This window comes from Lactuca sativa, chromosome 2, assembly GCF_002870075.4.
Source record: "Lactuca sativa cultivar Salinas chromosome 2, Lsat_Salinas_v11, whole genome shotgun sequence".
NCBI lineage: Eukaryota > Viridiplantae > Streptophyta > Magnoliopsida > Asterales > Asteraceae > Lactuca > Lactuca sativa.
In genome coordinates, this window is record NC_056624.2 from 163610855 (window position 1) to 163627034 (window position 16180).

Here is a 16180-nt window from a genome sequence, read left to right on the forward strand (position 1 = left end):
TCATAAATGCGGAAACCGAAGAGTGTGTGTATGACGTGCCGCTACCGCGTCGGCTCCTTCCCCTTCGATGCAGAGGTACCTAAAAACAAAACTGACAACGTAAGCACAAAGCTTAGTGAGTTCCCCCAACGTACCGCATACCATACAAACACATAACATATATACTGCCAGGCTATTCTGGGGTGCCTGACTACCCGGTACGGCCATTCTGGGGTGCCGACCTACCCATACGGCCATTCTGGGGTGCCGTCTTACCCGTGTCAAGCCATTCTGGGGTGCTGACCTACCCATACGGCCATTCTGGGGTGCCGTCTTACCCGTGTCAAGCCATTCTGGGGTGCTGACTACCCATCGGTCCTAACAACCGATCCTCGGGGACTATTTCACCCCTACTACTACGATCACATATAACATAACAAGCCAGCATGCATACATATCGTCACATACTGTCAGACGTATCTGGGGTGTCTGACTACCCTTCGGCCCGAACAACCAGGCTCTACTACTATCACATACAGCATATCATGCTAGCATATAACATGTCAGGTACTAGCGAACTTAGATGATATCACAAAGACAATCATCTATCATACAACTCCTACTGGTGGGTCGGCATTGTGGCCTTAGACCCACCGCTACTGGAAGGTAACTCACCTCGAAGTAGCTGCTGAACTGATCGGGGACTAACTGACTGCTGCTGCTCCGGGAGTCCTCCGGCTGCAATTTCCACGACATACTCAATCAAACACTGCTAACTGTCCTTTAGGTAAAATGACCATTTTACCCCTGGATTAACTCTAAGCCAAAGCTGGAGTCAACTTTCAGTTGATCCGACTCGCCGAGTGGATCTCCACTCGCCGAGTCCCTAGCAAACCAATGTCCTGGGTCCCTGGTTCTACTCGTCGAGTCGGGCTATGACTCGACGAGTTCACCTTCTAACTGCCATTCAACACCTTCATCCTACTCGCCGAGTTGTATGAACAACTCGTCGAGTTCATCTTCATCCGATGAACACTTTATGCTAAGACTCGCCGAGTTGTATGAACAACTCGCCGAGTCTGTTCTTGAGCTATGAAGATTGCCTTGGACTCGCCGAGTCAGGGCATTGACTCGCCGAGTCCTAACATGGGTGAGTTCAGCTCCCAACTCACCGAGTCACCCCCTGTGACTCAAGGCTCAACTCGACACATGAAGAAGGGACCAATTCGGTGACTCGCGACCAGACTCGCCGAGTCACCTATGCGACTCGCCGAGTCGTCGCCATGCACTCCTTAAATATACCGATTTGCTCGGTTCCAGACCATGCCATTCGTAGATCTGGACTTCTAGGACACGAATCACACGTAAAGTTTCCAACTTTACGTGTGGATATTCACCAATATGGATTATAAGGCTCAAAATGTCTCAAAATGGTAGATCTAGGGCTAACAAGCCTCATGAGGCCAAAAAGCTAACAGATCTGAGCTCCTGGAGCTCAATCTTACATAGATCCAAAGGCCAAACACCTTATTACAACATATAATGATCATGCAAACTTGGGGAATTGACCAAGAAGGACCCAAATGAAGTTTTAAGCATAGAATCAAGGGGAAAACGGGTTATACCTCAAAGGAAAAGTTGAAATGACACAGGGATGGCTGATCTCCTTCTCCTCTTCTTGATCTACTCCTCTTACTCTTCAAAACCTTCAAGAACACACCAAGAATACCTCAAACTCTCAAGGAAACAAGGGAAAACGATGTAGGGGGAGTTCTGGGGGTGAATGGGGACGAGTTGGGGCGGAATGAGAGTTTAAATAGGGTGCAAACCCTTGAAACTTAGGGTTTCATCTCGCAGCGGTGACTCGCCGAGTCCAGGATATGGACTCGTCGAGTCGCCTACTTAAAACGCGTCCTGAGTCTCGTCCCTACTCGGCGAGTCGGACCCTATGACTCGCCGAGTCTAAGGCTAAATTAGGGCAATGCTCAAATAAAATTCACATACCGGAAACCAGGTGCTACATTATATTTCATGAACCGGATCTGGACACCGAAACACGGTGGTTTCCGAGACTTGGTCATGACCGAGGCGCACAACACTCGGTATTCCGTCCACCCAGGTTCAGATAAGATGTATATGGATCTTAAAAAGCTATATTGGTGGCCTAATATGAAATCAGAGATTGTTACCTTCGTTAGTAAATGCCTTACTTGCGCAAAGGTTAAGGTCGAGTACCAGAAGCCCTCTGGCTTACTGCAACAACCAGAGATTCCAGAATGGAAGTGGGAGCGGATCACTATGGATTTCATAACCAAGTTACCCAAGACAACGGGTGGACTTGATACCATATGGGTCATCGTCGATAGATTGACCAAGTCTGCACACTTCCTGCCTATCAAAGAAACCGACAAGATGGAGAAACTTACGAGAACATACATTAGGGAAATCGTATGACTGCATGGTGTACCTATGTCCATTATCTCCGATAAAGATAGTAGGTTTACCTCAAGATTCTGGCAGTCACTACAACATTCCCTAGGAACAAGGCTGGACATGAGCACAGCCTACCATCCACAGACCGACGGACAGAGTGAGAGGACCATCCAAACACTGGAAGATATGTTGCGAGCCTGTGTGATTGATTTTGGGAAAGCATGGGATACTCATTTACCCCTTGTCAAATTTTCCTATAATAACAGTTATCACACGAGCATCAAGGCTGCTCCATTCGAAACTCTCTACGGCCGAAAGTGCAGATCCCCTCTGTGCTGGGCTGAGGTGGGTGATACCTAATTAGCAAGGGGGCAAGCTTCCGACAGTACTCTCACCGATCCGAAAATCATTCGGGAAACGACACAGAAAATCGTTCAGATTCGTGAACGATTGAAAGCCTCTAGAGACCGACAGAAGAGCTACGCTGATAAACGAAGAAAACCTTTGGAATTTCAGGTGGGAGACCGAGTCCTTCTCAAAGTCTCACCCTGGAAAGGCTTGATACGCTTCGGCAAGCGTGGGAAGCTTAATCCGAGGTACATAGGGCCTTTCGGGATTCTTGCAAGAGTCGGCCCCGTAGCTTACAAACTCGACCTACCCGACACACTTCGTAACGTACATTCTACATTCCACGTATCTAACTTGAAAAAGTGTCTGTCTGACGAGACTCTTGTAATCCCACTCGACGAGATCGAGATCAACGAGAGCCTCAACTTCGTAGAAGAACCAATAGAGATCATGGACCGTGAGGTCAAGCAGACGAAGCAAATCCGTATCCCTATCGTGAAGGTTCGCTGGAACGCCAAACGAGGACCGGAATTCACTTGGGAACGCGAGGATCAGATGAAGCTGAAATACCCTCATCTCTTTGCTTAATTGTTGTAACTTCATATTTGCTTAAATTCTAATTTCGGGACGAAATTCCTTCTAGCGGGGGGATGATGTGACAACCCGAAATTTCCATTTGTACGAACATTATCTATTCAATAGAAGCTAGTCCAGTTTCAGTGATTTTCAGACTTTTTCGAATAAGTTTGTGTACATTAGGGTTTACGTTTAAGGAGATATCAGGAGAGTGGATGCTCCTGGGTTTGTGAAATTTGTACATTCCAAGTTTCATAATGCTATAGTCCAATATCCGGAATAAAAATATTTTCTGCCAAAATATTTCAGGACTATAAATAGATTTCTGAATTAAATTAATTCATTATTCACAATTCCAAATAGAGAAAAGCCATTTTCTTTCTCACGGATCTTCGGGTTTTCATCCCAGATTGTGAGTCTACTTTCCTAGATGTGTTTTATTACTTGTTTTATGCTTTATAACATAGATTACATGTCTAAAATAGAAGATCTGGGAGCTTACGGCCCAAGAACGTTCTTGGGGTGTAAACTCCAAAACAAGGCCTAAAAGCTACCTAGTCCCAATTCCATGTTAGGCAACTCGTTAAGGACTTAATGTATAAACATTAGAGGCTAGAAATCAATCAAGAACCACTAGCTATAGGAGTTTACGGCCAAGGATATCTCTTGGGCCGTAAACCCCTTTTTCAAGGGCTATAAGTGCCCTAAATCACCCCTAAGGCTTAAGACATTTACCCTCTAATGCTTGTAGCTATTTTGGACACCAAAACACTTCAAAATCATATAGTTTTAGGAGTTTACGGCCAAGGCTATGCTCTTGGGCCGTAAACCCCTTTTTCAAGGGCTAAGAGTGCCCTAAACACCCCTAAGGCTTTAAGACAATTACCCTTTGATACTTGTAACTTGAATGGGGAGTAAATGACATCAAAATCATCCCTTAAAGGGAGTTTACGGCCAAGGAACATCACTTGGGCCGTAAACTCCAAGTGAAGGCACAAATTTGTGCCTAATGTCCCCTTTAGCCTTAAACAAAAACATAGAAGCTATCCTACATGTGCAAGTGACTTAAATGAATTAAAACCAACACCCCATAGGAGTTTACGGCCGTAAACTCTAGGGGATATGGTCCTTAGGCCGTAAACTCCTCTATGGAGCATTCTAGGGCCTTAAACTACTTCAAGAATTATTCCACAAGTGCTAGGCTTATTCTAGGATTAATATAGCACCTTAAAACACCCAAAACCACCAAGTGGGGAGTTCACGGCCGTAAACTCAAGGGTTTACGACCGTAAACTCCAAAGGTGGGGTTTGTTGGGTGGTGAACTCTTATACAAGGCCTTTGGAAGCTTCAAACCCTTTTGCCTTGTCCCGTAGCAACTTAGATGCAACCATTAGGACCTTTAACACTTATGCAAAGTGTTTTACATGTTCCTAAGTGTTCTAACTTATTTTATTAAGTTATTATTTGGCTAATTAGTTATATATATGCTTATTATATGATAACTACGCTCGTGCGTGTAAACAAGTCTCCGTTTGCCACCTAGCACGGTATCCGATACTACAGTCCAATCTACTCACCACAAGTGAGTTCATACCCCTTTAATCAACCTTTGAAATGCTTTTAAATGTTTTAAATACTTTATGGGGGGATACAAGTTAAATACTTACAGTTATTGCATCAATCACATGTGATTGCATTAATCACATGTGATTAATAACTAGAAAAGCAATGATTTATTCACTGTTCAAACTGTTTATCAAATTGTTTCACTTCAAAATGTTTTACAAACTCTTTTACTTATCAAATGCTTTTATTAAACTTTAGTTTATTCCATATAAAATTGCATGCCCATATATGTATAGATATATAAGTAATGTTTAAAGGGCTTAGGAAGGCCATCCGCCCTATTTCCTTTTCGCGCCTGAGATGTGGTCTGGTGGGATTTCAGGTGACCATCCGAAGGTCGTTTCAATATTAGTTATATATCATATATACATGTATAGACATAAAAGTACTTCTATATTCACACTTCTCAGTACATCATTAGTAAGTTACCATCGGGGTAACACAGGAACATATACAACTATACTAGAAACATGAACATATACAACTATACTAGAAGGAGAACATATACAACTATACTAGAAACATGAACATATACAACTATACTAGAAACATGAACATACACAACTATACTAGAAGGAGAACATATACAACTATACTAGAATGAGAAACATTACATTACATGAACACGTTAACAATTGTGATCCACTGTGTCGGAGCATGCCTTAAATGTCATGGCCTGAGTTGTAGCCAGAATTCTCTTAGAGAGAGAGCGTGAGTTTGTGTATAGATCTATACTGGATTGACTATCCTACACCTTGCTGCTAGCTACAGCCGGACCTGCAAGTCTGCGGGTGCCAAACGTCATTCCGTTATTACGACCATTAATTATGTCGTTGTTACCAGTCGATAGCATGGTGCAATTTATCACATTATACCTTAATATAAATCCAGCTTAAGGTAGTTATTACAGCAGTAGTTCCTATTATACAAAACTACAGTACTACAATGATTTACCCATTACATATTTTAGTGATAACCTCACTTAAGCATTAATGTACAAACTATATTTTATTAAATGATAGTTACACTTGGGAAATTACACACTCTTACAACAAACGAGCATACAAAACAGTTAAGCCTTGGTAGAAGGTTACTTTAATAGAAAATATAGTTTTTTTTTCTGAGAAATTCAAACTTTTACAAACACTTTCAAACACTTACTTACATTTTTACAAACTTATACATTGAGACAGGTTCAAACGTTTTTGACAACAAACATTGACACTAAAATACTTATGAACTCACCAGCTTAATGCTGATAAACTCTTTCAAAATAACTTGTATTCTCATGTCATCAGTAGACAGGTACCGAGGCCAGCTTTTGAGAAGATGGAGCGTATTCAAGACTCATCTTAATATTTTGATTTACATTATTTTGGTGTCTATAACTGTACAGAACACGCTTGTATTAAAATTATATATTTAATACAATGGATGATGTTGTTTGCTTATTTACATTTACTGTGTTGTGATACTATACATGACGTCCTCCGCCCCAGAACGTTTCCGTCGTTCTTGGTTTTGGGGTGTGACATACATGTCGGGTAAAGAATATATAGGAAGAATAAAAGAAGGAAATTCGGTGTATGTGTACTTTATTACATATACATTGAGCCATAATCCCAAAAATGTAGGTGAAGAAAAAGTCTATAGTAGTCATACAATCTCTAAAAAGAGAGTTAAATGATAAATATATCGAGTATTAAAGGTTGGCCAAATTAATCTGAATTTCGAAAACCTACATGCTATTTGGGTTCTTTTCTTTGTTTCAATTTATTTCCATTTTTTCCTTTATTTTGATTTCAACAAAAAATTATAGTTGTAAATTTAGAGTTTATCAATCAAACATTCAATATTTGATTTTTTTATTAATAAATTAATTGACTCACAACAACTGAAAAATATGTGTTTGGAGAACGATGAGATTTGTAAACGACTCAAAAATCAAGGGTAAAAATTTCATTTTTAATATGACTAAAACATTGATACCATTTAATTCAAACATCTCAAAGCATAGTCAAGTAAATCCTTTATCAGAGTTTATCTCAAAATCATTCATTGCGGAAATCATAGGTGTGTGCACTACGATCAATCCGAGCCCGTCCTTTCCGAAACGATGATACCTGAAACCATTAACAAACCTGTAAGCACGAAGCTTAGTGAGTTTCCCAGAGCATACCACACACACAAACCACATATCACATATATAGAATGCATACATAAACCTGTAAGGATGCTATGGGCTCCCCCCATGGTCTTACACATTCATGTCGTGGGCTACCCCACATGGTCTTTACCTAGGAATGTCATGGGCTACACCACATGGTCTTTACCTATGAATGTCATAGGCTACCCACATGGTCTTACATCAAATTTCATGGGCTACCCCACATGGTCTTTACCTAGGAATGTCATGGGCTACCCCACATGGTCTTACATCCAATGCCATGGGCTACCCTACATGGTCTTACATCCAATGCCAAGGGCTCCCTCTGGGGTCGTCCATGCAATAACAAACAATCGCGTAGCATATCAAATCACAGAAAGGACTAACACATAAAACATAATCACATAATGGGCCGGCCTTGGTGCCTTAGACCCATTGGTATGGTGAGAAGACTCGCCTCGCACTGCTAAAGTCCTGCGGATGAACTTCCAGTTGCTGGTTGATAGATTCTTGAACTGCCAACATCAAACAGTACCCAATTAATAATTGGGTTCCAATGCGTAACCACAAATCCATACTTGGGGTAAAAGACTGCTTTACCCTAACTCAGCTTTATTCAGTCCAAGGCCCAAAAGTCAAACCATAGACCAAAGCCCAACATATGGCCCAATTTTCCAAATTGTGCCTAACCTTTACATGGTCTCATTCAAAGGCCCAACCATTTAGTCCAGTCCAAACATTTGGCATTTCTGGTGGCCAAATATCTCATAATCATCTAGGCCCAAACTATGGCCCATCTTGATGGGTTTAAGCCATAAGAACTTTCCTATGTGCGCATGATGCTTGGATCTAGGCTTTCTAATAAACATGCTTTGAATCCAAGACTTCTAATGACTTATAAGGTTAAATAAAAACATTGAAACAGATCTAGAACCATACCTTTGAGTTCCTTGTTGATCTTGAGGTCTTGGAGCTTCTAGAGTCACAAATGTCACTCCTCTAATGGCTTACAAACACCAATAGCAAAGAAGATGATTTAGGAGAAAGGAGAGGGGAGGAAATCGGCCAGGGTTCTCTTGCTTTAGGAGAGGTGCCGATTTCCTTATGCCATGGGGTCTATTTATACTTGTAGACTCCTTAAGGGTTACAACCTAAACCCTAATTGGATAATCTTCTCTTAAGGCTATCCAAATCCTTTCCATAGATAAACCTTGGACGAATTAGCTATCCTTTTAGCTTCTAGAATTCGTCCCTTGTATATCTACAAGGATTTACAGTCTAAAGCTTAACTATCAAACAATTGACAGTTTATACCCCTTTATTTAATTAATCTCTTTAAGTCACCAAATTAATTCTAATTAATTCTATGACTTATATTAATCAAATAACAATATATTATTCATTATATTATTCTCATAATATATTAATAATATTTACTCTCTCGTAATAAATCATCCTATCAAGTTGCTATGGTGAAGGCAACCCAAAAGGACCATGCACAACCGGGTCAAATACTTGCCTAATATAGTTGCAGCCTTAGACACTATTCCAACAGTCTCCCACTTGGATAAGTCTAGTAACTATATGCACAAGTACAATTCGGTTTGCAATCGTAGCTCTCAAAGACGCTGTCAAACTCTGATCTAATCAATCTTGTCCTTCAGATAAGGGAACGTACAGTCCTCTGTTAGATATCATGCTGACAATCCTATGGAATGGTTAGTCAAGCATTTAGGTTTCTCGATCTCTGATTCATTTGACATAGAACTTAATCGAACACATCAATTCAGTTCTGACCGGGCCCGACACATAAGTCAAATCAAATCATCGAGCGGCCGAGATATCGCTTTTACCTTCTTAGATAAAATTTACAGATAAACTTCGACTTATATGCATTTACTTACTCATTAACCAACTATACACAACAATACGTTTTATAACACCGAGTTACTGATGCGTTTCGCATTATCAATGTACAATAAACTAACAAATAACAAACCATATATCTAGGTTTTAAGACTATATGATATTATCGTCTTGCGATCACCTTTTATATCATATTCCATAAGGTGATTCCAGCAAGCGTGGGTTTGTTCCAATGCTCAAAACTAGTTCATAAGCACTCAAGAACGTTGCAGCAACCCTTTGCTATGTCTAACACCATTTAGACATTCTACACACCAATTCATGACAATCTTCATTCATATCTACTTCCAACATATGAACCACTGTGGTCAATTTGAACAATTCGATTATTCCTAATAAACTCAATTATTCTGGAAGTCAAAACATGCAAAGTGAAACAATAGTTAAACAATTAACATAAGACAGTAACATTACTCATAAATAAAACTCCTTTATTTAATCATCAAATGTTAATTACATTTACCTATTTCATGTTTCTAATACTATCTAATCTATGCTAATATCATCCTTCAGCCCAATACTCCTAGCATGCTGCAAGTGCTTAACCCTACTCAGTCCCTTCGTAAGCGGATCTGCTGGGTTATCTTCTGATGATATCCTCTTCACTACGAGTTGTCCTTCTTCTACTCGATGTGTGATGAAGTGATATTTTCTGTCGATATGTCTTGATCTACCATGATCCCTCGGTTCCTTGGTCAAGGCAACCGCTCCTTTGTTATCACAAAAAATCTCCATGGGCTCCTTTATGGCAGGTACAACTCCAAGATCACCGATGAAGTTCTTTAGCCATATTGCCTCCTTCGACGCTTCGCTCGCTGCAATGTACTCTGATTCGCACGTTGAATCAACTACGGTCTCCTGTTTGGAACTCTTCCATGTCATTGCTCCTCCATTTAGGGTAAAGACCCAACCTGACTGCGAACGGTAGTTGTCCCTGTCGGTTTGAAAACTGGCGTCACTATACCCTCGCACCTTCAAGTCATCACTCCCTCCGAGGACTAAGAACCATTCCTTCGTCCTCCGAAGGTACTTAAGGATGTTCTTCACCGCAATCCAATGTGCTTTGCCAGGATTCCCTTGATATCTGCTAACCATGCTCAAAGCGAAGGCTATATCAGGGCGAGTACAAGTCATAGCATACATGATTGAGCCAACTGCAGAAGCGTATGGTACTCGGCTCATTTCTGCTATCTCAGCTTCGGTACTCGGACTTTGAGTCTTACTCAACTTGGCATTACTTTGTATCGGTAGTTCTCCCTTCTTTGAGTTTTCCATACTAAAACGTTTTAGTACCTTCTCTAAGTAAGTATTCTGACTAAGTCCAATTAGTCTCTTACTTCTTTCTCTTACTATCCTTATTCCCAAAATGTAAGAAGCCTCTCCGAGGTCCTTCATAGCGAAGCACTTCCCGAGCCAGGACTTAACCTCCTGCAGAGTCGGGATGTCGTTTCCTATGAGTAATATGTCATCGACATATAGAACAAGGAAGCTTACTATACTCCCATTGGCTTTGACATATACACAAGATTCGTCTTCGCTTCGTACAAAACCAAACTCTTTGACTTTCTCATCGAAGCAAAGATTCCATCTGCGAGACGCTTGCTTAAGTCCATAAATGGACTTCTCAAGCTTACACACTCTATTCGGATGCTTCGGACCCACAAACCCCTCTGGCTGAGCCATGTAAACATCATCAGCCAACTTTCCGTTAAGGAAAGCGGTCTTGACATCCATTTGCCAAATCTCATAATCATGAAATGCGGCAACAGCTAGCATCACTCTAATAGATTTAATCTTCGCAACTGGTGAGAAGGTCTCATCATAGTCAACTCCGGGAGTTTGAGTAAAGCCCTTCGCAACCAATCGCGATTTATATGTGTGCACGTTTCCATCCACGTCGGTCTTCTTTTTGAAGATCCATTTGCACCCAACGGTCTTACGTCCGGGCACATAGTCAACCAAATTCCAAACTTGGTTGTCATACATGGATTGGATCTCGCTATCCATTGCCTCTTTCCATTTTGCAGACTCCAGGCCTGCCATGGCTTCCTTATAGCTATTAGGTTGATCAAGATTTACTAGTGTACCATCACTAATATACGTGTCCCCTTCGGTAGTAATATGAAAACCATAAAACTGGGGATGAACTCTAACTCTATCGGAACGTCTAAGAGGTAAGGATTCGTCAATCGGTTCAACCGGAGTTTCCTCCTCGGGTTGAGTGCCAGCGGTAGAGGTTCCTTCATCTATCGATTCTTGAATCTCTTCAAGTTCGATTTGCGTCCCACTGTCTCCTTGGCTTATGAGTTCTCTCTCTCGAAAAACTCCTATCCTCGCAACAAAGACAACATTGTCCTTCGGTCTATAGAAGAGATATCCAAAGGATGTCTGCGGGTAGCCGATGAAAATACATCGCTCACTTCGAGGTTCGAGCTTGTCGTGAGTATCTCGTCTTACGAAAGCCTCGCAACCCCAAACCTTGATATGTGCCAACGAGGGAGCTTTCCCTGTCCACATCTCGTGAGGTGTTTTGGCAACCTTCTTAGTAGGGACTCGGTTAAGGATATGGGCGGCAGTCTCTAAGGCATACCCCCAAAAAGAGATAGGTAGTGAAGCACGACTCATCATAGAGCGAACCATATCCAATAAGGTTCGATTACGCCTTTCTGCCACACCATTCAACTGCGGTGTCCTAGGAGGCGTCAATTGTGAAACTATTCCACACTCCTTGAGATAATCGTGGAATTCAAGACTTAGGTACTCTCCTCCTCGATCGGATCGAAGCATCTTGATTTTCCTGCCCAATTGATTCTCCACTTCATTCTTGAACTCTTTGAACTTTTCAAAGGTTTCTGACTTTTGCTTGATTAAATAGATATACCCATATCTACTATAATCATCGGTAAAAGTCACGTAGAAGCGGTTCCCATCCTTTGTGGTTGATCTAAATGGTCCACATACATCGGTATGTATTAAGTCCAACAGACCCTCACCCCTTGCACATGTACTCGTGAAGGGTGACTTAGTCATCTTTCCAAGTAAACAAGACTCGCATGTGTCATCTTCCCTAAGGTCGAATGACTCCAACACTCCATCCTTTTGGAGTTGGGCTATGCGTTTCTTGTTGACATGTCCAAGACGACAATGCCACAAGGATGCTTTATCCAAACTAGTGGAAGAATCTATATTCAAAACATCATTTCCTAAGTTATCAACAATCATAACGGTTTCATATATTCCATTACATGGTATAGCTTCAAAGTAAAAGACACCATTTAGATAAGCTAAAATAGAACCATTCTCATTATTAAAAGAAAATCTAAATCCTTGTCTATATAAACCATGAAATAAAATGATGTTTCTAGCCATTTCTGGCGAATAGCAACAATTGTTCAAATCTAAAACCAAACTATTCCTAAGCACTAAAGAATACACTCCAATCTTGGTCACAGGCGACGATCTTCTGTTCCCCATGATTAGATTGTTCCTTCCTTGCTCCACATCCCTACTTCTTCTTAGTCCCTGCACATTTGAACAAATGTGATAACCACAACCGGTATCAAGAACCCAAGAAATAGCATGATTAGAATTGTTAGATTTAATTGTGTATATACCTGCGAAAGATGGCTTGATCTTTCCTTCTTTGATTGCTTGCAGGTACTCTGGGCAGCTTCTCTTCCAATGTCCTATCTTGTGGCAATGGTGGCACTCTACCTCCTTCGGGTTAGGACAGGGCTTAGCGGGATCAACTTTGGTGCCACTAGAAGAGGCACCATCTCGGGCTTTGACCTTGCGATAGGTCTTCGATGAAGCCTTCCTCTTCTTTCCCTTTCCTTGACCAATAGCCAAGACAGGAGCAGCAGGCGGATTGGGAGTAGGTGCAACAGACTTATCTTTAAAGTTGCTCTCAGCGACCTTCAAGAGACCTTGGAGTTTGCTTAGGGTGACCTCTTCTTTGTTCATGTGGTAGGTCATCCTAAATTGGTTGTACATTGGAGGCAAAGAGTGAAGCACCATGTCGATCGCCAAGTCTTCACCGAAGTCAACGTTTAACTTGCGAAGGCGGTCGACATACCTTTGCATCTTTTGCAGGTGCACAGTAAGAGATTCTCCATGACCCATCTTTGCGGAAATCATGTTGGTGAAAATCTCATAATGCTCTTGTCTCGCGTTTTGGTGGTATCTCTCCAATAAGTCTTGGTGCATCTCGTACGAGTACATGTCCTCGTAGGACTTTTGGAATTCGGAGTTCATGGTGGCAATCATGATGCAATGTACCTTCGTTGCATCTCACTCATGAGTCTCAAAAGCGGTGATTTCGGCCGGAGTAGCGATTTCGGGGTTGATTTTCTCGAGTTTCTCATCGAGGACATACTCCTTATCCTCATAGCGAGCAATGGTGCGAATGTATCTTATCCATTCGCTAAAGTTCGTTCCATCGAAGGTGACCTTTTGGCAAAGGCTCATCTGTTGGATAAGGTGTCTAAGTCCATAACTATTTCGGGCTTGTACTTGACCCGACCCGGCATGGTCCATTTGGGTTGCATGGCACCATGCAATTGGATAGACTAAATGAGAGAAATAACACTTGGAGACTATTAATATATTATAAGTTCTAATATATTAATAATATTATTTGATTAGTTGATCAAAGAATTAATTTGGAATTAATTAAGTGATCAAAGGATAACTAATTAAATATATGGGTTGATTATGTAAATCATCCATATCTTGTATAGTGGGCTAAGAGGCTCCATGGATTATCAAGTTGGGTTCTACCCATAGGATGCTCCATGGATGCTCCATGGGAGTTACAAACCCATGGGTCATGGAAATGAAGAGTCATGACACATTAGGGTTTACATGGTGTAACCCTAGATGTGTCAACACTATATAAGAAGCATATTCTCCACCAAAAATCGGCACTACTAAGGAACTAGAGGGCTTGGCCGATTTTGAGAAGTGTGTGTTATCTCAAGAGTCTTTCCAAGAGCATTTGGTGTTGTGTGAAGCATTTGAGGCATCACACTTGGGGTGCTAGGCTCACAAGGTTTCAAGGAACACAAGCAACAACAAGGTAAGTTATTCTATCTATGATTCAAGTTAAAATTGTTCCCCATGTATGCTAGATAGGAATATAACCTTGGAATTCAACTTTGCATGATAATTAGACAAACATAGATCCAAGGTTATTAGGGTTGCATGTACACTTAGGAAGTGTTAGAATGCTCAAAACCCATCAGTGGTATCAGAGCCAGGTTTGTTTGTTTGTTATTTGTGCTTAAAAGTTGAAGAAAGTCGAAAATCTTGCTGTCTGACTGATGGACTCGGCGAGTCCATGGGGAGGACTCGACGAGTTCATGTGTATCTTCAACCTACTCGGCGAGTAGGTTTATGCACTCGGCGAGTAGGGTCGACAGAGTGCAGAATTTCGACTTGAGTTGCTGGAAATGGATTAGAATCATTACCCTAAAATGTTTTGGTACTTGAAAACTTATTTTAGAAGGTGTAATGTGTTTTCTAATTCATTTACAACAACTAGTTATCAAAATTACAAAGATTAAATGTGATTTTGATTCTTGAAAGTGTTCATATTCATATTCTTGTTCTTATGATGTTTAGATGATCATAGGAATTATTTGTAACCTATGTGGTAGATTAATTCATGATCATAATGTGTTTTAATGGAGTCCATAACTTGTCCTCAAGTTATGGAAAACCAAAAGTCTCTTGGATTAAAAACCATTAAAAGAACACAAGAGTTAGGAAAAAATGAAAAGTCCTCATTTTATTACTCTATTAAACTCATAAGTTACAAGAAATGAAAAGTTTTGAAAGTTTACAAAACTTGCCCTCAAGTTTTGGAACAAGTAAAGTTAAGTTAAAACTTTAGTTCCAACCCCTAGAATTTTAAAAGTTAAAATTCAACCCTTATACTTATATTATTATGATTTAATAATTATATATATGTATAAGAACAAAGTCGTCTTACCGCTAGTACGCCTCATTCACGAAGCCGGTCTATAAGGTGGGTATAAGGTTGTTGCCTATAAAATGGTGACTTAATGGGTGTCCACTCTCACCCACCGCTTGCTTGATCGGTGGAGGGTCGTTAGCCGAACGGGTAAGACAAGGACTTATTAATTCTCATTCAAAGTATGATGAATATTATAAAGTAACTAAATGTTTTATTAAATTCCCAATCTTAGTTACTTTAGGAAAAATGTGAATAAGGTGCTATTCCATGAAATTACACTTTACACTTTGATTAAGTCGTTGGTGGAGCGTGTGTGGTTAACCGGCACACTAACTTGGACTTAACAAGGTAGGTAAAGGGTGACTTAAGGTTTATTATAGTATCGATGGAGCGTGTGTGGTTAACCGGCACATCGATTGAGTGATAAACTTTAAGGGTACCAAGTGATTTGCATGGTTACTTCACACCTCGTTTTGTGATCCTCGGTATCCCAGTCACAAAACTTGGAGGGCACACTCGAGATTGAAACATGCCTTTGAAAAGTTCATTGAATCTCAAAGAATCTAGGAATTTCTAAGAACCATTCAAAACCTAATACTAAAATATTGCGGTTTTCGTGGTGGAAATTGGTGAATCGTCATTCACCTACCTTTCAAATATGATATAGCTTAGATTACGGCATACCTCTTCTAAGTTATATTATATTGTGATTGGATCCTAGCCTTAATATTACATTTGGGTGTTTTATTAAGGACTCTCTTATATCTAAACTAATCTTGTCCTCTTTCCTTCAGATGTCTTTCAACAATGCTTCTGGCTCTAATCCTAATGGCTCCTTTACCCTTATGAACTTGTGTGGGAAAGTCACCTTTGATGGATCCAACTTCAATGAGTGGATCAGAAACATCAGGATGATAACCCGCTACGAGGACAAAGAATATGTCCTTGACAAGGAGCTTAAGGAGATTAATGAGTCCACTGCAACTCCTCAGGAGATCGCTGAATTTCGGGCACATGAAAGGGATGCTACGAAAGTGGCTTGCATCATGACAGCCACGATGACAGCGGAACTCCAAAAGTCTTATGAAGATTTCTACCCTTATGACATGCACCAAGATTTGATGGAAAGATACCATCAAAGTGCAAG